Here is a 21,721-nt window from a genome sequence, read left to right as displayed (position 1 = left end):
AGCGCAGGGAAGGATGAGGGGAAGGCGAGATAAGGGGGAAGGAGGATAAGGAAAGAAGGATGAAAGGAAGGAACCCGGGGGTAGAGGGATGGGGGGGAAGGATGAAAGGGAGGAAGGGATGAGGGGAAGAAAGGAGGATGCTTTGCCCTGGCCTCACCTCAGCTCGGTGGGTGGGGGTGGGAGAATCTCTCGCCGCCGCCGCCGCCGCCTCCTCCTCCTCCTCCTCCCCAGCAGCGACGGTCACTGACGGGCTGGGTGTGCGGCGCGGCTCCCTCACACGGCGCCCGGCCGCGGCCCCAGCCTCGGCCCCCGCCTCCCGCCCGAGCCGCCCGCCTCCCGCTGCCGGCCCGAGCCGCTCTCGCCCAGGCTCTGAGGGGACCCGGGAGCTGCCGCCGCGGCCGCCGGCCTCCCCGCGGCAGCCACTAGGGGAGGAGGAGCCAGCGCGCCTGCGCCGCCGCCGCCGCCGGGAGCGGGGAGCTGCCCGCCGAGGGGGTGACGGGGCGAGGGGGGAGGCCTTTTACCGCCGTTGCCCGTCCCGGCGAAGCGGGTGCCCAGGCCGGCTGCGGGCTGCCTCAGTGCGCAGTTGCTGTGAGTATGGAAACGGCGTTACCAAGCGGCCGGGGGTGGGGGGGAGGGAGAGGGGCGGCGCGGCGGAGGCGGCGTGGGGCTGGGGGTGTGAGGGGAGGGAGGGAGGGGAGCGGGGGCTTGCGGGAGGCGCCCGAGGGGCCGGGAGGGAGAGGGCGGCGGCGGCTGTGTGGGCCGGGAGAGGGCAGGGGGGGAGCAGCGGCGGCAGGTGGAGAGCTGAGGTGAGGGCACCCCCGGCTGGGCGGGCGCTGTGGGGCCCGGCGGCGATGCGGGGCGGGGGGGAACCGGGCCGCGCTGGCCGCGGTCCGGCGGCCTGGAGAGCTGTACCGGGAGGAAAGCGATTCCGTAGCCGTGGCGTGTCCGCCTTGTGCGGGCGGTAAGGGCGGGGAGGCGGCGGGGAGGCTGCGGCCGGCGGCGGGGGCTCGGCGGGCTCGGGCGGGTGGCCGAGGGACAGCGCTGGAAGCCGTGACGGGAGGGGCCGGCGAACAAAGAGCTGGGAGAGGGTTGGTGTGGGTTTAGTCGCCTGATGATCTCTTGCGCCGCTTCAGATGCGGGGCAGGGGGACGGTAATTGCTCCGTGAGCGTATCGTTAGGACCGACTGCGAGAACTTGGGTTCTCCTGTTCCCTTAGCCATCAGCAAAGTTTTCGGAGTTTTTCTTGTTACTTAGGTGTTTTACAGCCCTACGCCTTCTGCACCAAATGTCAGGTTTTGTCCCTCTCTGCAAAGCCTTGCACTTCTCTTTTTTTTTTTTTTTTTCTGTTACTTCGCTTGTATTGCTAATCTTACTGAGCTTAGGGTTTTTTTCCCTACGCTGCAGCACCTTCTTCTACTGTTTCTTTTGGATGGAACATGCTGCTGCCATCCTGCTTCAAAATCACTGAGCTTGAAGTCCCGTAAGTGGCAGAGGATCCCTCTGGAGTAGATGTCGTTGAAAGGTCTTTGCCCTTTTGAGGCAGTGTGAATCCCACATACGTGCTGTTGTTCCATGTATCCTTTGCACTTCTTGCGGCATCCATCTGCTTCACCAGCTTCTACATAAACTCACAGGCAACAAGGAGGGGAGGGGGATGAGTCCTTCCACTCTTTTATCTTTTCTTGCCTATTTTAGCCTTGGAGGGGACTTGCCAAAACAACTTCCTTACCTCAGGCTGTAAGGGAATGATGTTAATAGTACAGGTATCTACCAGGCCTCAAGTAGAGGCAGTAGTTGCCAGTCTTTCTTTCCTCTTCCACAGCCTGAGAAAAATATTGTCAGGATCTCTACATTCATTTTTACAATGAATAAATAAGGAACAGACCTGAATCGGAACCTTAATTTCCTTTATCAAGGCACAACAACAAAGTCCAGGGGAGAGTTTGAAGCAGGGAAAATAATTTCTGAGGCGAGAACTCATTTAAATATGAATTTAAATGTGATCAGATTCATCATGGCACATGCTTTTCACAGCCATATAACAGAGGTAAGTAGTCACAGTCAGTAGTATACAGCAGTACTTTGAATTAATTTAACCTCACAGTATCACTTAGGACTAAAATGTGACCTATTCTGCAAGTGTAAACAGAGATCGTGCTAGGCTGGCCTGCCCTGTATGATGTTGTGTAAATTATCGCTGTACGGCAAACTAGGTATTTAGTTTGTGTGTTTAATAGGCTTTCACGCTACATCAAATTACTTTTCTAGTACTAGGTACTGGTACTGTCTTTTCCATCCTATTGAATGGAGTCATGTGATGTTAGGAAACCTTTACCTACAGACCTTCTGTTTCTTGCCTTCATTTCTGTACTCCCTATCTTTGGATTGCTAGTTCTTCTAGGTAGGGGCAGTGCCTTACTTTGTTGTAACTGGCTAGTCTATTGTGAATAATAATGGAAACAAGCAAGATTTCCAAATGGAACCTACCTACTTCTTTATCACAGTGCATTACATCACTAATTGAATGTCAGCTAAATTTTCTCCAGGCATTTGACTAAAATGAGCATAAGCTATAGTGTACATATAAGAACCACAAATAGTAAATAAGCATGATTATGAAAAATGATTTAACTTCTTCCCTTCACCAGTAACTAAGCTGCAAATACATCTCTTGTAAATTCAAACAAAAGGACTCATTCAACTAGCTGTGCATGTTTATGTTTAAAGTGTGTCAATTTAAGAAACAAATCAGATTACTTACCTAGTCGAGATTACTTTTATCTAAAACAGAAGACGTGGATTGCTGGGCTGTTGCTAAGAGGTCTGCCAAAATGCAATAAAGAAATCTGTAAATTTGGAAGAGCTGTATGAACTTATTTTTTTTCATGGTCCTGAAAGAGGGCTCTGTCCACTGTTCAGACATTTCTTTCTTTCCTTTAGGTTATTAACAAATTTTTGAAACTACTCTTATTTTTCATCGCTGTTAACAGTCTCAAAGAAAAGGAAGAAAACTGAATTTGTTACCACTGTTTGCTAAAAACTGAGGTAAGCTGCTCTGCAAATGAACGTACCTCTTACCAGCCAAGGGAGGCCAACTGATGGCTCCTAAAAAACGCTTGCAACTGCCATGGGATCTCCCACTGCCAACTTTATGCTACATATAGAAAAGAGACATCACCAAAGCATCAGGAATATTGGCCGGCAAGACAGACAAGAAGACTGTTCTGCTCAAGTGAAACATGCGTGGATGCTTTTTGTAAATACATGTTGGGGTTTTTTTAGTTCTGTGTCAACTGTGGAACTGTCACAACATAGAACCCAACTATTAAGCACACACGTGGAAAATAAGAATGATTAGAATAAGAACTACAGAAAAATACAAACAGGGTATGCTTCACTTTTATCAGTGAGCCTGGTGCCTTTTGGCTGTTTCGTCTTTACCTTTCCTTATATTTTCATGTTGAGTTCTGCAATATATAATTACTCAAAGGAGTAACTAGTGAGATACAAGTTGCATTCACTGTAGCTTTTGCTGGGAGCAGCTGATTGAAGTAGAAAGGAGATGTGCAGAATTTGAGGGAGAACACACACTCCGAGACTCATAAATACACATGGTCCTGGGAGAGTTAGGGTTAGAGTTAGGGTTGTTGAAGCAGCATCCCACAGCCTCAGCCCACCATGTGTTAGCTGAACCCTCTGTGCCCAATCACTTACCTCACATAAGTGGAGTCCTCATGTATATAAAAGGCCATTTAAGAAATGAGTGGAATCGCTGTTGAATGATGCCAGATCTATACGTGGCAGTGTGATCAACCAGAAGGTAGATGTACAGGAGAAGCCATGTTGTCTTGTGAGCTCTGTAGACAATATCCAGTATTTACATTGTGGAGACTGCATGGCAGAAAGAGCATTTAGTTTCTATAGGTGCAGTGTTCTTTGCTGCTTTTGAAGAACTCAAAGCTGTGTGATCCATGTGATAGAAAGTGAAAGAAATCAATGGGGTTTTAAGTTTCTCTGCTTAAGGTATTATATGTTAGCATTTGTGATTATATAGGCAGATTGTTTGTTCCAAGAGTATTTCATAGTAAATTTCAGCACATAGCAGTCCCAGTTTTCAAATACTGACCTATAGTTTACTGATGCCTGGACAGATCTGAACTTGACCTTCTAAATCATCTATTGAATATTTTTCTATCTTTTTTTTTGTTTGTTTTTATGACAACATTAGACAGCAGATACCTTGACATGATATAATGTACTTGAAATAATTTTCTTCTGCATAGCATTTAAATCTTTTTTTTTTTTTGTAATATAGCAATCAATTTATCTTTTTTCTTTCACCACATTTGTGTTAATTACTGGGCATTTAGGTTTTGCTATATCTGTCATGTCATTTAGCTCTTTTTCTCTATTTTCCTAGCATCCAAATACTTTATAATATCAACTTCTTCAGTGAGTCCCAATAATTGACATGTTTTCAGCCTTAAAATAGGTTAGTCCATTGAAATATTACAAAGTATGTTTTTATCTTTATATCTAGCGCTCATGAAAATATCATAGCAGGAATTACCGCCCTTACCCCAGCATAAAGTCTCAGCATTGTGTCTGCATACACAAAAAAAAACTTCCACACCTTTTGTTCATCTATTGTCATGTAGAACACTCTTCTACAAGAAGAGAAATTGTTGCTAAAAACAATCTTGATTGTTTGTTTCAAGAACATGAACTTATTTGAGTTCTTATCTCCTCTGTTATGATCTCAATACCTCTTTGTGTCTAGATGGACTTCATTTTTGTCACCACCTAATCCTGAATCCCTGTTCCTATTTGGACATTTGTGCTTTTCTGAAAAATAGTATTTCTGAGAACAGGAAAGCTGAGACTAGTGGGGTTTTTAGTTGAAAGAAACAGTTGACTAATACCTAAGTGAGAGAAATTGAGGAGGATCTGTGTCTCTTAGGCAACTCAAGCAGACTTTGAAAGCTGCAGGTGGAACTTAGAATGCTTTCAGCTTCTTTTAGGCTCAGTTGTCTTTAAAGACAAATCAACTAAGGTTGTTTCTTTAAAGTAGATTGTTGCCTGCCTATACTGAAGGGAGGCTGTCAGCAGCTCTGAAAGGTATTTCAGTGCCTTGTACTAATAAGACATTACCTTTCAGACTTGATTGTCTGAGTGCACATAAATATACAGAGATTGACTAAGATCATTCACTGTCTCTGAGCATATTTGGGTACCTTTTTGGATAGGTATTTTAGAGACCTGTATTTTGGTTTACACATGTCATTTTTGGCACATTTTCTTGAGCACTGGGTTGCAATATTTCTAGCTTCTCATCTGCAGTGAGACACATCCTGTGCTAGGTATTAGCATGAGCAGTGCAGTAAGCAACAGTAAAGCCTTCGCACCCTGCAGGTAATTTAAATTGGATATTGTATAAAGAGTCATGTGCAAGGTGGGTTCTGACACTGCCTACCATGCCCTCTGCCACCGCTTTGAACTGTGTTCTCTGGCTCAAAAGAATCTGCCAGTCAGAGCATCCAGGGATTTACCCTGATTTGTACCTCTGAAGTAACAAAAAGCAAGTAACAGATGCAGTTTGTTTGGAAAAAAACACGGGGGGTATGTCTATCAACCTTTTCATGCCAAAGAAGATGAGGCAACTACCTCCACTTCTTTCAGAAAGCTAACTTTAAAAATTCAAAAGAAATGCAAAGAAGACATCTACTCTTTGCTGTTGTCGGACTAATGTTGACTAGAATATTGCCATAGAAGACTATTATAAGGCCTTTTCCTTAAACAGTTACTTCTCAAAACCACAGGAATAGATTTTAAATTTTGTTAATTTTTTTCAGTTGATGCAGGGCAGGGGTGTGTGTTCATAGAAGTCATCTGTCATCCTTTAATTACAAGAAGGGCAATGCATGGTAGATTTACTGCACCTCCGTATTTTGAAAGATGGTAGAGAAAGAAGGGTTTAGAAATCTTGCATATATTCAGAGAATGTGCTGTAAACTTTTGAATATTCAATTCAAATGCCATAAAAATCTCTCTCTCACATATATAAAATGAATATCTGGACGGGGGTAGCAGCTAGGGAGAAAGAGTGGGACTCTGGAAAATGTAACTTCTCAGGTCTTCCTCAAGCGTCCTTGAATAACTGACTTGACTGCTTTAAAGTTACCTCAGTTTCTCTGCATCTAAGTTGTCTTAATTATACATATATCCAAAAAGTTATTTTTCATAACTCTCCTTAAACCTCTTTGCTCCTACAAAAACCTTAATCAGATAAGCAGCTCTTAAACAGAGATTGCTGCTTTTGATGTTGACCACCACCTTCTGGCTGTTTCCCATCTGTTGTTTGTAAACACTTCATGTCTTGTGCTGCTGATGTTGTTAGCTCCTTGGAAAACAAGCTCTATTTTCTTGTCTTTGCACACTGCATCAAAACAACAGGAAATCTCTCCATGACAGTGTATTCTACAACACAATGCCAGAATATAATTTTTTCTTCCTAGAGATCTCAATTAGTGAAACTTATAACAGGTAAGCAAACATCTGTGTTGTGACTTACAGCGCTGCAAGCTGTAAGGCAATGTAGTTCATATGTACAGAGAATATATGTTCAGGTAGTCTTGTCTATGGAGAAGAACAAGACAAGTGAGAAAGAGACCAAAGGAGGGAGCTGGGCTGAGTGTGTGAAAGAGGGGACAGGAGGTGGTACAGGAACTAGGCAGAAGGTGCACAGATTAAAAACTGCAGTATGTATTTTTGGCTCATGCTTTTGCAGAACTACTTGAAGTTCTCTTCTGGAACTGTTCCATCCCTAGGATTCCTTTCTTTTCCTAACAAAAGAAGGGCTTAGGAAGGAAGATTAACATCTGGATCCTAATAACTGTCACAGAGTAAGAATGACTCTCTTCAAAATTTTCAGTTTGAGGAACAGAAGGGTTTTCTGTGCTGCCGTGGCTCCAAATGCATTTCATTAGGTATTCCTCTGTTGGAGAAAACAGCCAATGGATTTGCTTCACTGTAGAGAAATTACTGTCCTCAACATTCTGCTTTTTCAATTATTACATCCTGTTGTGCTTTCTATACGTATGAGGTGGGATGGAAAGCTGTCTGGTACTTGCTTACCCACGTGAAAGTTGCTGGATTCATAGTACTTTTCTGCAACTTTATTTAAGAGTATTGGGCTAAACTTTGATCTTTTCTCAGGCCTTACTATACAAACTCCTGTTATATTCATAAGACTTTTAGTAGACAAAACGTGACAGGGAATATCCGTATCTGACATTACATCACGGTAATTTAGAGATAACTAGCTGTAGAACTTTCGGTCTACAAGAAAAAGAAATTAGTTTTTCTTTTTATTAACCTTTCTTTTTGTTTATCGTTTCTGGTTTGCACTACATTAAAGGTTCTCTATACTTAATTAGGGTTTAAAACAGACACTTGTGATATATTACTTGCTAAACATTTTTTTATCAGAAGAAATGCAGTTGCTTAAATATATTTTTCTATCTTGTGGGCACAAAGCAGTGGTGAGATAGAATCAAGATTTGGTTTAGACACAATAACGTTTACAGAAATTACCTCCCACATCTTGTAGAGCACAAAATTTCTAATGTCTTTTTTTTTTTTTTTTCTATTGACAGAAGCCCAAGATGATGCATCTTTCCATTAACATCTGTAAAAATGCACAAAAGACTTAAGTACAACATGGCTTGAAGAAAGTTAATGAGGTTGTTAGTAGTCTGCGTCACAAATGAAAAGACTATGGAGGATTCTGGTCTTTTCTTTCAGGCCTTGATGAATCATGAAAATGACAGAAAGTTGATCTTTCTAAAGGAGCAGCAGTTTTAAGTAAAAAAAGAGGACAAAAATCAAGAAAAAAAATAAATAAAGGAAAGCTGATGACAAGAACTAATACTGGTTGTGACCAGTCTGTTGCAAGCTGAAATTTCCTTGCATTCTAATGGACCTTTTGACCTAATTTACAGTCTTCCTTGATAATTAACTTTTTTAGAAAGGTCAAACCTTTTATTCTGCTAAGTATCATGTACTTCAACTAAGAAGTATCTTATCATCTACAGTAGCAATATAGCAACGTAAAATTCTGGGGGTTTGATTATGAACAAATTAATAAATGATGAGCAATAAGCCTGGAGTGTTTCACAGCCTTTTGCCCTGTCCTCACTTTTCATTGACACTTAAAGAATGATATAAAGAATTCCTTTTTGCCTTTGTTTGTCATGACCAGTGCAAATAATCACAAAGGCTTATGAAGGCAAACAGTTATCTAGCAGCAACCTCATCTGTTTCTAGTATGGAGATGGATGTAGTTTCAAGCAGAAAGAAAATGACATTCCGAAAACCAACATGAACTGGGTAAATGTGAGAGAAGTATGAGAAGTGTGAGAAGAATGCTCCATGTAAAATGAGCATGCCACATATAGATAATAATCTCAATTTCAGTGTCAAAAATGCAATGCACAGTCAAATTGAATTATGCAACGTATTGCTTCTGAAAATGGTTGCACCTCTTGATCGATCAGGTCAAGAGTTATGTAAGGCCTTACATAAAGCACACCTCCAATGGGAATGCAGGAATATTTACATTTTCAAAGCATTCTTCATATGTGAATGACAGCTGACTGTACCATCCCTTAAAAAAAAACCAAAAGAATGAAAACAGAGAATGCTTTTCATTAAATTAATGAAGCTGCTCGGAAATATTGAAGGAATGTCTAGCAAACTGTCATCATAGGACTTGCAATAGTATGTTTCAGGGGTGAGGGGGAAACTACCACTATCCTATTTTGGAAATTTCTCTGTCAGGGTACTAGGATCCATTCCATTTCATGATTTCTTCATGCGTACTACGTAAAATACTTTGTAAAAACAGTAATTTCCATAATAGAATTTTGGCAAATTAAATCAAAACAGGTTGCTATGACAGTTCTTAGAAATATTTCTATTTTATCTTTGTATTTATATTTGTATTATAAATATGTCAAGATGAAGCCATTCCTGTCAAAACAGAAATTTTTCCTCTTGGTAAAAATATCCAGGCATTTTTTCAATGCCCTAATTTTCAGTATTCGTCAAAGTCAAGATGAAGACTAATTTCAAATGCTGTAACTTAAATCTGCATAATCATAAACCCACGAGAACATAGCTTTGGTCTTATAAATGAGTAATGTTGTTAGATGCAGTATTGTTAGTTTAATTGACTTTGTTTACTGCTCTGTATAACAAGTGACTGAAAAATAAATGACACTTAACATTGGCTAAACTGTTTCTAGTGATTTCTGAAGTGGATTCTGAAGTGGAAGCCAATGGTATAAATACAGCCATTGCCAGAAAAAGTTAACAGTTCTGCTTTTTGTTCCAGTAGAAGAATGCCAAGTGAAATATAAGTGGATACAGGGAACTGCATCTAGTCCCCTGTAAATAAGAAACATAAGAAACTTATTTAATATTGGTGCCGGTGGACTACTGTAACTGTTAGCTGATAGTGCAAGTGAGGCTATATTTAAAAAAAAAAAAAAAGGTATCTTTCTGTGTCAATGCATTTACAACAGGATAAAGTTGGCTCAAAGTTTTTTATGGGGGATAGTATTTACCACGTTGAGAGTTGAGTCCTCACATTCAGGTATATAGAAAGGACTGGGTGTTTTCAGGTTTTAGATTTTTTTAACATCAGACTATAAGAAATGTAGGTTGGAGAAGGAGCTGCCAAACATAGAGTTTGCTAGTGTGGAGAAATAAAAAGTTGATAAATTTCTGTTAAAAATATGTCTTTAACTAAAATTCATAGATACTCTTCCTTGAAATTAACCCAGATGTGTTCTATACACATGCGTTAATCACGGGGTTCAAAGCAAAAGGGTTTTTTTAATTATCGATTGATTGCATCTCCTAAGAGTGACTGACATCTATGTTGGTTTATGCCACAGTTTCTCAAAATGTGATGCAAGAACTACATGGCACCAATACACGCTTGAATTCTGTCAAGAAGTAAGAAGTCATTTAAATAATGGCAACTTATTTCTGGTGCTCTGAGATTGCTAAGAAAGAAGGAAAAGGGAATGTCCTGAAGCAAGGAACAAGATAGCCAGAGATCATACTGAAAAAGAAGGGTGAGACAGGCAGAGGTTATAATATTCTGAAAAAGGAGGTAGATAAGAGCTGAGGAACTGTAGGAGTCAGTATTACCTGCATCTTTTAAGCACATGTTGAAAGGCATTGTGCTTGAAGGATTAGAACACAAACTTTTTCTCTTGTTCTTTTCTCCCCCAAGCCATGGAGTTGTCTCAGAGATGTTAAGTTGGGAATGGAGGAGAAAGATGGTCCATATAACTGCATATGAGATGTTATATAGTCCTATGAAAAATGATTGAAATGTTAGAGAAACTCCTGAGAGTTTGGGGTTTTTTTTATATTTAAATTCTAGCTATCTTCATTCTTCTCCCCTATTCTCCCCCAGCCCCGACACATGCTGATATTAGTAAGACTTTTGCAGTTGACTTGCAAGGAGTAAGATACATTTATTTTATGCTTTTATTTTAATGTTTCAATAGTTTCGTCCTGTTGGCAGGTTATAAATGCATATGGTTTGGGAGAGCTTGGAGTAATAGGAAGTAAAAAGGAAAGTGCTCCCAGGAAATTGGTTATTTGTATAAAGCTGATGAGAAAACAAGTGCTTTATGCGAGGGCTTTGACTCTGTTAAAGGACATTTGGCTCGAGGACAACATACTTGTTGGCACACACATTTAGGTGTGTCTGTTATTACACTATTTTGTACTGTGCACAGAAAACCAGCATGTATCAGACGCTTTTTATTATGTATCTTTGCTACACCTTTCAGCACATGTTGGGTATATACAGACTTCTGCTATCAGTCAGAGCTTTCATTCTGTAGTTGATAAAGAGGGAACTTGATTCTGACCCTCTTCTCTGCTCTGGTGAGACCCCACCTGGAGTGCTGCGTCCAGCTCTGGGATCCCCAGCGCAGGAAAGACACGGACCTGTTGGAGCGGGTCCAGAGGAAGGCCACAAAAATGATCAGAGAGATGGAACACCTCTCCTACAAGCACAGGCTGAGAGAGTTGGGGTTGTTCATCCTGGAGAAGAGAAGGGTCTAGGGAGACTTTATTGTGGCCTTTCAGCACTTAGGGGACATATAAGAAAGATGAGGACAAACTTTTTAGGAGGGCCTGTTGCAATAGGACAAGGGGGAATGGTTTTAAACTACAAGAGGGTAGATTCAGACTAGATATAAGGAAGAATTTTTTTTATGATGAAGGTGGTGAAACACTGCAATAGGTTGCCCAGAGAGGTGCCCAGTTCCTGGAAGCATTCAAGGTCAGGTTGGATGGGGCTCTGAGCAATCTGATCTAGTTGAAGATGTCCCTGTTCATTGCAGGGAGGTTGGACTACATGACCTTCCACCCCAAGCCATTCTATGATTCTATGCATTCACTCAGGTTCTAGACGTGGAGAAACCATGTAAAGCTGGGAGTCAGTGTGTATAACACAACTGGTTTAACGACTCAACAGGTATAAATTTATGTAGTTGTAAAAACAATATGAGAACTAAGAATATCTGTAATTGCTACACTAGCTACGAACATGTGTGAGGGAGAACAATCATAGAAGTACACCCATCATAAGAGCAAATGACAAAATAAAGGTGTTCAAGACAATGCAGAAAGGAAAAAAAAAAGGCTCACCATTCAGTATCTGATTTTCCAAAAGTAAATGGCCAATACAGGCTATCCCATGAAGAATAGTCAAGCTGTACATTAGTGATACTTTCTCAACTTACCTAACAGTAAAAAGCTGTTAGAGTAGTTATAATCTGTGATTTATTTGACTCTGTAGATGTTTTAAAAATCATGCTAATGATTCAAGAAAAAGACATGCGAACAATCATAAAAGATGAGCATAATTTAAAAAGAATGTGGTTGTGTTGCCTTGACTCATTTAGAATATTAAGAAGTATGCTGCATTAAAGTATTGAATATATATTTTCATTATTTATTGAGTGGCCCAAAATATCTTAAGTGCCTTTTGGGTAGTGTGCAATACCAACTATTTCCCAAAAGTGGGTCAAGGCTTACATAGCCTGCAGTTACAACGTGAGTCCCCTCTTTGAAAAAAAAATCCCAACCATACAGGAGAAGCTAACACAACGAAGGGTCCAAACCCTGTACGTCTTGAGCATCTCCTTTGAACTTGATATGCCTAAAATTAGAGCAGTATTCACAGGATTTGGTCTAGTATATGTTAGTGACAAATTACCTTGAATTCTTTCTGTCTTCAGTGCTGCAAAAGCACGACGATGATGTACACTGGCTCCTCGGTCTTCCTCCAGATGAAACTCCTTCTTTCACATTACAAGAACAACAGGGAGCCTCTGATGACAGGAGGGAGGCTACAGGTTACTGCCCACAACACAAGACTGTGGAAGAACAAAGGAGTAACACGATCTGAATTTGACATAATGGAGCACCTGATGCTTATAAGAGTGGTGAAAAGGGAAGGAGTGAGCAAAGGTTGTTATCACAAGGTCCTCCATTTGTTCACTTAAGACCTTAATTGTTGTACCTTTTATTAGTTGCAGGTAATTATAAAGATGTAAATTACAAGGTACTTTGATGAGTTATAGCTGCATGGACATCAGAGCTAAGCTGACACTGTAGAAGTAAGATATTGAGCAAATAAGCTTTATTACTATCGTACTATGCATCTCGCCTCTCCCTCCCAGAGTTTTTGGTAATGTTATTTCCAAACAGTATGCTTCAGGAAGAATGCTTTCTTAGTAAGCAGACTCTTTATTCCAATATATTCTAATATGCTGAGGACTTTTATTTTATAACAATCTTTCTTTTTCTTTATAAGGTGACAGTGCATATCTCTTGAAAAATTACCTAATCTCTCTCTGTTTTATCTCCAGATTGTCTCTGAAAACTGTATCATTATAAATTGTAATGAAACTCAAAAAGTGACCAGAATAGTAATTGAAAGAACATTTGGGATCTTCAAAATGAGACTCAGATGCTTAGATAAATGTGGTAGAACAGAACTGAACTGCCCTTCAAGAAAGTTCAGATCAGTCCTGCTCGGTGTATGTTATGTAATACAGCCATAAATATGGTTCATCTGTAAAGACAAAAAGGAAGCAGTTTAATGAGTCAATCCAAACTACTGAATTAAATGACCGTAATGATGTACACTTGGAAAATTATGTCGTGATAGGACAGAGCTAGCACCTTATTTTTAATTTCCTGTCTGGAACCAAAGTGTAAGCTGAAGTGAAATTGAACGCCTTTATTCTGAAGTAGTGCAATAGTAATAGCGCGCTTAGACACGGGGCTGCAGCACGGGAGAGGAGGTGCTGTTCCTGGCTTTTATGTGGACCTCCTGCATGTTGGCTCATATGCACCTTCTGAGCCTCCTATGTCTTTAAATTTCATGCTAGAGTCATTTTAGTGTCAGTAAAATGGAAAAAAGAAATACAGTCTTTCCAACACTAAAGGAAAGTGGATTACAGAACAGTAGACTACAGATTCATGCAATAAATGATTTCCAAGTTCTTTACTTCTTATGCCAAACAGCAGAACTGCTCTCCTTCCCCTCACCTCCTGCAGTCTACTCAGTGAACAAGAAGGCTCTAGCACATGCTACAAAACTAGGTTCCTGCTTTATTTTTTTCCTTTTTTTTTTTTCTTTTGTCTGCAAAATTCCCCAAATTATGTGTTTCTGTATGCCCAGGTTCAGCTACAGGAGGACAGGCAGTTCCAACAGCACTTCCAATGTTGTGCCCACCCCTTGAAAAAGCGGGTTTGAAATCCCTCAGACAGACTGGCCTCCAACCCATATCTTCCTCCCAGGCTCTTAAATAACAGGTTGGCTTGGCTCTGCCCCTTTTCTGAGCTTACCAAGGAAAACGGCTGATTCATTGCCGCTTCTCGTCCTACCCATCCTGTGCTGGACCACATCCATCAGCTCAGGTTCCTCAGGTGATCTGAAAGTACGTTTCTGAATTGCATGTAGCCTTGGGCTGCAAGTAGCCACTGATGCAACCAAGGTGGTCATGCTTTGTATGGTGTAGAAGAAATGTAGGTGATTTAGTAAGTTCTCTGGGGGGTTGGATGTGTGTACTTACAGATTCTTAGGGACCAAAGCAGTTAGGCTATAACAGTATCCCCCTTTAGGAACTGGGTCTTACATTCAAGTAAACACCTAAGGCACCCAAATTCTTCGTCATCTCTTATCTTGGCAAATTCTTCATGGTCCTATAGGGGCAAACACCCTTTCCCAGACAAAAACCTGTACTTATGTGAATGGGGCACATCATTTTTGCACTGCAAATTTAAATAGAGGGAAGGAAAAGTTTTCAGCCATAGACTGTTCTCTATTTATAAAAATCAACTCAAAATTATTTAACAGTTAAGTAACCTTAATATAGACCAGGTATTGCAGCTTTTCTAGGGAAACTCATGTTAAAAGGACCCCAATATTCAGTTATTTATGCATACAGTGCAATCAGCTCTTCCATGAATGGTGGTAAAACACTTATATTTCTGTGGATTTCTGTCCTATATTTTTTTATACATGCTCCTCAAAATCTTGAAGTATCCCCAGCTTTTATTGAGTCCTGGTTTTTCACTCCCTCACTGCAGGAAGCGGCACATGCTACGTAAAGCTTTGCATATGCCAATTATCCTGCTAATATACATATGCTGTCAGACCAGCTGGCTGTTGGCAAACAGCAGAGGTAAATGTCAAGTTCTTGCCTGTCCCCCTACTATGAGGGCAGCACAAAACTATTCTTCTGTAAACAGCACAGTATAATTTTAGTCCACCGACTCGGTTTGGTTGAGATAATTTACAATATTGCAGAAAGTAAACAGCAATAAAAGGGTCAGTCACAAATACAGAAAGAAGAAAGAGCACTGCACTTGATTTCTCATGAGAAATTTAAATTTTGTGGTTTTAATTAAATTTTCCCAACTTCATCCAGGTGGTGTTACACAAGAACTGATGAACAGTCTTCGGAGCTAATGTTTTTTTTCACTTTGTCTATAAAAATGTATTTATTTCTTGCTGATGGGAAACAAAGGGCCAAATCATCAAATGGGAGAAAGCTGAGTTACTCCATTCAACTAAAAAGAGATGATTTTGTACCATATTTATATCCGGCACTTGTGAGTTCTGGTCACCTCCACGTATAAGAGAAAAAGAAATCCTCCTACGTGACTTTGTCAGAACTCTCTTGTTAGGGATCAATTTGATCTCCTCCTCCACCATTGACATTTTGTAGTTTTCAGCCAAATCAAGGCCATGGCCCAAGTGAGAGGATTATGGAATAGTGGGGGACTTGTGCTCTGAGGTTTTAGGGGGTCGTACACAGCTGCAGGAAGAGCAAGGACAGATGTTACTGCAGGACCAATTGTGGTTTGTAAGCCTGGGATTGAAAATGTGTTGAAAATCTTTGTGAGGAACGTTCTTGCTCTGGTGGACTGGATGGGCTGTACAAGACATTCGGAATAAACGTGGCTGTTGAGCAGCTAGTGACACTACATGAAAAGAGCTTTAGCAGGGGAACAAAAGCAATACTGTTTTATCTTTACTGCTGATTAAAGCCTCTAAGTACTGTATCTACAAAATTATGCACATTTTAAACGAAAATCTGCAAGATGTCAGAAGCAAGGAAAACAAGTCACAGGGTGCAAGGCAAAGCTTTCCTCCAAGGCACTGATGTTTAATCAGTCTGCTGTCACTCTCTCTCTCTCACAGTGACTGCAGTGTCATCTGAGTTGCGGACTTACTGCGTTGTGCCAAACAGTTCCCATAATACAGCTGTTTAACACTTTCCTGTGCTCAGCTGAGCCACGATAAATATGAAGTCTGAAGTAGATAGAAGGTTTTTTAACGGATTACTACCTTCCAATGAAAGTTAGGTTCATCCCGAAATAACTCACTATACCCAACATCCCCTCCAAATATGAAAAAAACAAAAAATACAGAAGACCAGACATAAAAAAAGTGAAACAGGAATGGCATAGGAAAAATAATCAATGACATACTGTTAAAGAAAGTCACTCTGTGGAAAGGATTTAGTACAGCAAAAATCAGTCATAGTTTTAAACAGGGCAGTACATAACAGATAAGGAGATCTGGAGAAACTCTGGAGAGAGGTTTACTCAGTATTAAATGATGATGAAACATCTGTACATTCCATCCATCACTGATTATGTGAAAGAACATTTGATTCAGCAAATTATACAGAGGCCTAACCTTCCAGCTTTTACAGAGAAAAAAAAAAAAGGAACAGGTTATACAACCTTGAAAATATCCAATTTTTCTTCTGTGTACGCAGAAGCAAAACGATGTGCAGTTTTTTGTATACTGGGCTGTTTGTGAACAGCTATTCATTAAAAATATCACTTGTTTTCTCCTAGAATGAACAGTTTTCTAATATACCAAGAAAATTTGGTTTGTTTTTTTAAAATATATTTAATTAAAGATAAAACCACAGATTCCGATCCCTACATATAAAGGGCTTCAGATCTACATTGCCGATCCTGAACCTGTTCTTACAGTTGCGTTCCCAACTTCTATCCCAAACTATCTATTTTTCCTTCCTAATGTTCATGCAGAACCACGCATAACACTGACGCTTAGTGAGCTAATTTCTGTTCTCATGCATTTCATATTGCTCTCTTCATGTTTATTAACTCTTTTTTATGTAAGTCCTTTTCAAAAAGCATCTTTCTTTACTGGATGTCCAGCAAAGCAATTAGATTATGACATCTGGCGACAGAACCCCCACTAGAACAGGCAACTACAAAGTACCACCTAATTTTGTAAGTTTTCAGTCTCATTCACAAAACTGCCAGACCTTTGAACCTTAGCCAAAAGTTAGTCCTAGCCCAAAAATTGCTTTCCTTGGTCCAATCTGTAATGTAGTGTTCAGATCCAAGAGGAAGGCACTGAGTCTTACAAGGTATTGCATGACTTTTCTTCACGCGTGTGTCCTTGCCCTGTGAAAGAAGTAAGGCAGCACAGGTACGTTTGGTGCTCTTTCATTCTTGGATGGCTTAAGTCAAATTAACTTGCATTTGCTATGGACAGTAAACCACAATTCTGTCATACGTTGTTACATGCTAATAAGTTGGTAACTTCACCGTGAAGCTTTACTAGATGGCTAAGAAATGGAAAACTAATCAACAGACCATCTACCAAATGTGTCTGTGTAACATGCTTCCCTAAAGAGTATCTTCAAGATTGAAAATCTGATTAGTCTTTGCTCAATATCTGACAGGAAGCTGGGTTGCTTGAAATTGCTTTGTGATGTGAATAAAGGCTACGATACCCAAGCGATGTTGCAGCAAAGGCTTTTTGAGGGAACGTCAGAAAAGCATCACCTCAAAGGAGTTGCCAAGTATTTTTTCCACTTCTACAACGTACAAAGTTCAAATCAAAAGTTACCTTGAGAACTTGAATCAGGTTGTAACACTTCCAAAATGCATGGCTAAGCAAGAAATGTCATTCACTCAAGCCATCATCAAAATGTTTCTAATTACATCCCTGACTAATTACATTACCGTATACCTTTTAAGTACTGGTTTTAAAATTGCAACACTTGGCTCAAAATTGATTCCTTATTTTTAGGCAATTCTTCCTATCAGATTGAACCAACAGTGCTTAATCAGATGATAAGTTTTCACGTAGAAATGCTGATTATAGTCCCAAACCTGCAAAGTGATGCAGGATCAGGAAGGGGGGGGATGGGGGGGAGAGAAAAAATAAAAGAACAGGATCACTTCATTCTATTATAATTCAGCTAGGAATAATTAGTACACCTATTTTATGTGATATCCTAAGGATATACTGAAACTCTATGTCCTCTGTGTGATATCAGGAAAGGACACTGCAGATGATCCTAATTGAAAATAGGCCAGAAATTTGAGATCATTGCTCCCCACCAGCATTTCTGCCACTGAACGGGACATTCCTGTAGAGCTAGGAAGTCCTGAGTCTGCAGAACGTGTCATATACTTCAGCTGGGAGCGTAGGAGACAAATCTAATGCTGTGCCATTATCTTTTGTTTCTTAAATAGTCAATTTAGCTATGATGGCGTGAAGAAGCTATCCATCATTCCAGAAGCCTACGACAACCTTGCAGTATCTGGTTCCCATGTACAGCCCAGGAGTGGGTGCAGAGCACCAATGACTGGGTAGACATGACCTGTGAGAACAAGACCTGACTCAACAGGAGTATTGTCTTTCCAAATGCCAATAAATATATATATATATATATATATATATATATATGTACTCTAGCCATTTTTTATCTGACTGCACTGGATACCTAGATAGATACTGGGTTGGTCTTTGGTTGGATGTTTTGTTTTCTCTTCAACACACATTTCCCAACAACAGCTGTGTGCAGTCCACTCAATACTCCTCAAGTAATTGCACACTCGTGCCCGAGGGGGGTTGGCTTTGAAAGCCATTTAAAGCATACCAAAAGGTGAATTTTCCTGTCCATAGTTTCCCCAGCATGTTTCAGGCCTTTAAACTGATACCTTAACTAAATTTTCTGGTGTTGTCTTGCTAAAGGTTTAAACTAATGTGAATAGATAAATCCTTTAAGGAATACATAATCTCTTGCCCGCATTCCTGGCAAAATTTATGATGTTGTTAATAGTTTTGTACTTATACATTAAACGACCCTTAAGTGTTTCCACTTGGATACATAAATATGATTATTTTATTCATGTGAATATTTCTGTTCGGTGTATTTGTTGTGAAATACCTGATCTAAGTTTAAATCTGGAAAGGACAGGAACGGTAGGCAATTTCCATCCCTTACTGGCATTTGGTTTGGACTGTAAACAAAAAGGCCATACTGAAGTCCAGACTTTTTTGTGGCAGGTGTTGCACAAACACTAAATGGAGGCATCACTGGCCACAAACTTTAGAGATTAAGATACGAACACATGAAACAAGACACAAAGGTTGAATTTGTACGTAAAAGAGCATAGCAAAGAAGTATTACAATGTTTTCTGTTCCATTTATGTTTCTGAGTATCAGCTGAGTCATGTCAACCAAACTATGTGCGTACTATTTGAAAAAAGGAAAAAGCTAGAAAAAAATCATTTTAAAATAAAAATAATGTATCAAAAAATTGATTCCTTTGTAATAAAAAATGGAGCGTAAGAAACAATTTGAATTACTTTGTTTAGAGACAAAAAATACTTTTTCAATTCAAAATAATTTCATCTTTTCACTTTGCCAGACTGACTATAAATGAAAGTAAAATGAATTATCAAAAGAAAATATTGATTATTTTTTTTTCTATTTCAGTCAGCGGACAATAACAACAATGAAATCAGATATTCACGCATTTCTAGTATTTTTGTTGTTGCTAATGCAAGGGTAGAGGTTGGAAGTAAACAAGTAGCAAAAAAGGAAGACGTGCGTCGGTTACACGAGAGATATGAGCTGTAAATCAGGATTTGAAGAAAGGTAAGATAATGGATGTTTGGATTTTAGTATGCAGCTTTTCCTGTGATTGCAGAGCAGTACAAGGGAAAGCATGGATAGAAAGGATAAGCTGACAGCTGGTCAGTAAAGTCTGAGAATATTGGGAAAGGTCAGCGTCCTAACAGGTTAATGGGTCAAACAGGCTGGGGTTGGACTTTAAAGATGAGAAGCTATTATTTGATCTAAACATGCAAACAGAGCTTGTATCTGAGTTATTCTAATATTTGGCAAACCCCCTTATATAAGAAATGAAAATACAAAATGTCATGGATTTAAACGTGCCCCGTTTGTTTTCCTCAGTCCGATTTTGCTGCCAAAAACCCAGTGGCATTAGGCTACCCGGGTTGGTATATAAGGCGTACAGTTTTAACTGGCTTTTCAAAGTAGTTCTGATTTGCCAGAGGGGAGAAAATTCTAAAAAAACATATTTTCGGGGCTGTTTCTATGGTACTAGAAATGTACAGTGTAATATGGCTGTTATTTCCCATTGCCACCAAGGTCACACCTCTCTGGCAAAAAGCCTTCATTAGAGGCTATTTTACCTCACATATTTTAGCTGTTCAGAGTTAAACATTGTTTTGCTATTGTGTGGACAAAGATTATAGTGTTTAAAAATGATGCTCACCCCATACGATTTATTTGTCTTTATTACAGTAAATTTATGTATTGATCTTGACTACAGTAGCATCTAACATTACGTTTAGCATCCATACTCTATCGTACAGAGCTCTGCACAGCTATGAGAGAAGAATGCAGCCTATATAATATAGCATATAGGGATCAATACATTGATATGATTACATATAAAATTTAGAATTATATGTAATATATATAACATTATATATGTATGAAGGAGATTTTTCTGTGACCCCATTAACTGTAACACTTAGAAAATGCTTTCTTTGTTTGTTTGGTTTTTTTATTCCCTTTTGATAAGGATTTTTTTTTATCCTTAAATTATTTTGGGGGGCAAATTTTTCAGAATTTTTCTGCCTATTATACGCCTCTACAGTTTCCTTTTTTTTTTCTTTAATATTCTCACACTTCTTTGCATTTGGAAGGATATCAAAATACTAGAGCAGCCACGCTACTTTCATTGGCCCTTTCAATGAAGAAAAATATAGTCAGACATAATAAATAGACATAGAAGAAAAATTAAGTACTATTTCTCAGAAGCACATATAAAAAGTGAGCCTATATATATATATGCTCAAGTCATATATAAATGACTTGATGCATACTTTTATTTTAAGATTTGCAGGAAGATGGATCCCAGCCCATTAAAACTAAAATTTCCAGAAAGACAGGCACTCTGATGTATCATCTGTCAAGGTAAAGGTACTAAGAACCACTAGCTGACTGATATGATGGATTTGCACTTTTTTACTTGCTTTTAGAAGGAAGAAAGTGAGGAGCTGAACAGCTGGTAACATTTGCTAAAAGATTATGTGCTGAGATTCTGATTTAAATTTGACTTCTTGGCCGTAAACACATGAACAACACACGAAATGTTCTTATTCCTTAAAATATTTTCACTTGAGAAGAATTCCTTCAACTGCTTCCTATATAAAAACCATATAGGATTAACAAGCAAAGTGGTCTCCAACTGACAAAAAAACCATGTATTTCCTGTAAAAGAAAGTCATGTAAGAGGCACAAAGCTTTCTTTAGGGTAGCTGCTACCACCTTCTGTAAGACTGTTGAAACACATGTAAATGAGAAGAAAGATTTAAAAAAAAAAAAATTAAACCAAGTTTGGCAATATAGGAAGACTTTCCCTGAATTGTCTCCTTTAGGCATACAGCTACAAAAGCCTTTACTTGTACGCGTGACAGAGTAACCAAGTCAAAATATCTCTGACTACTTCACCGTCTGATGTAGCCTGGAAAAATTTTAGAAATGATGTGAAACTAGCCCATATGCTGTCACAAATACGGTTAGCACCTCTCATATGTGCAAGTAAAGAAAGTAGTCTGTGGTATTTGCAGCCTTTGACCAATTGGTATGTAAACTCTACCAGCTATTTTGGTAAATTTTAGAAGGAGATACTTGCTCACTAAATCTAGGCTGAGACCACCAAACCTATTTAATTAAAACCGAATAAATAAGTGAATCAAGTCACAGTGTTTTTCAAGCTTTGTCATCAGAAGTTGTCT

At 39.5% G+C, this 21,721-nt stretch overlaps 1 long non-coding RNA gene across 1 annotated transcript; it reads left to right on the top strand.

Moving 5' to 3' along the window:
* Positions 1-536: 536 nt before the first annotated feature.
* On the top strand, positions 537-8,383 carry LOC309671613. The gene is made up of 3 exons (XR_014269164.1): positions 537-588; positions 2,941-3,045; positions 7,656-8,383. It is a non-coding gene; the product is annotated as an uncharacterized lncRNA (long non-coding RNA).
* The last annotated feature ends 13,338 nt before the right edge of the window (positions 8,384-21,721 follow it).

This window comes from Vanellus vanellus (assembly GCF_965231255.1).
Source record: "Vanellus vanellus genome assembly, chromosome: 4".
Classification (NCBI taxonomy): domain Eukaryota; kingdom Metazoa; phylum Chordata; class Aves; order Charadriiformes; family Charadriidae; genus Vanellus; species Vanellus vanellus.
Note: the sequence above shows the minus strand (reverse complement) of the source record. Positions and strands in the feature narration are given on the sequence as shown.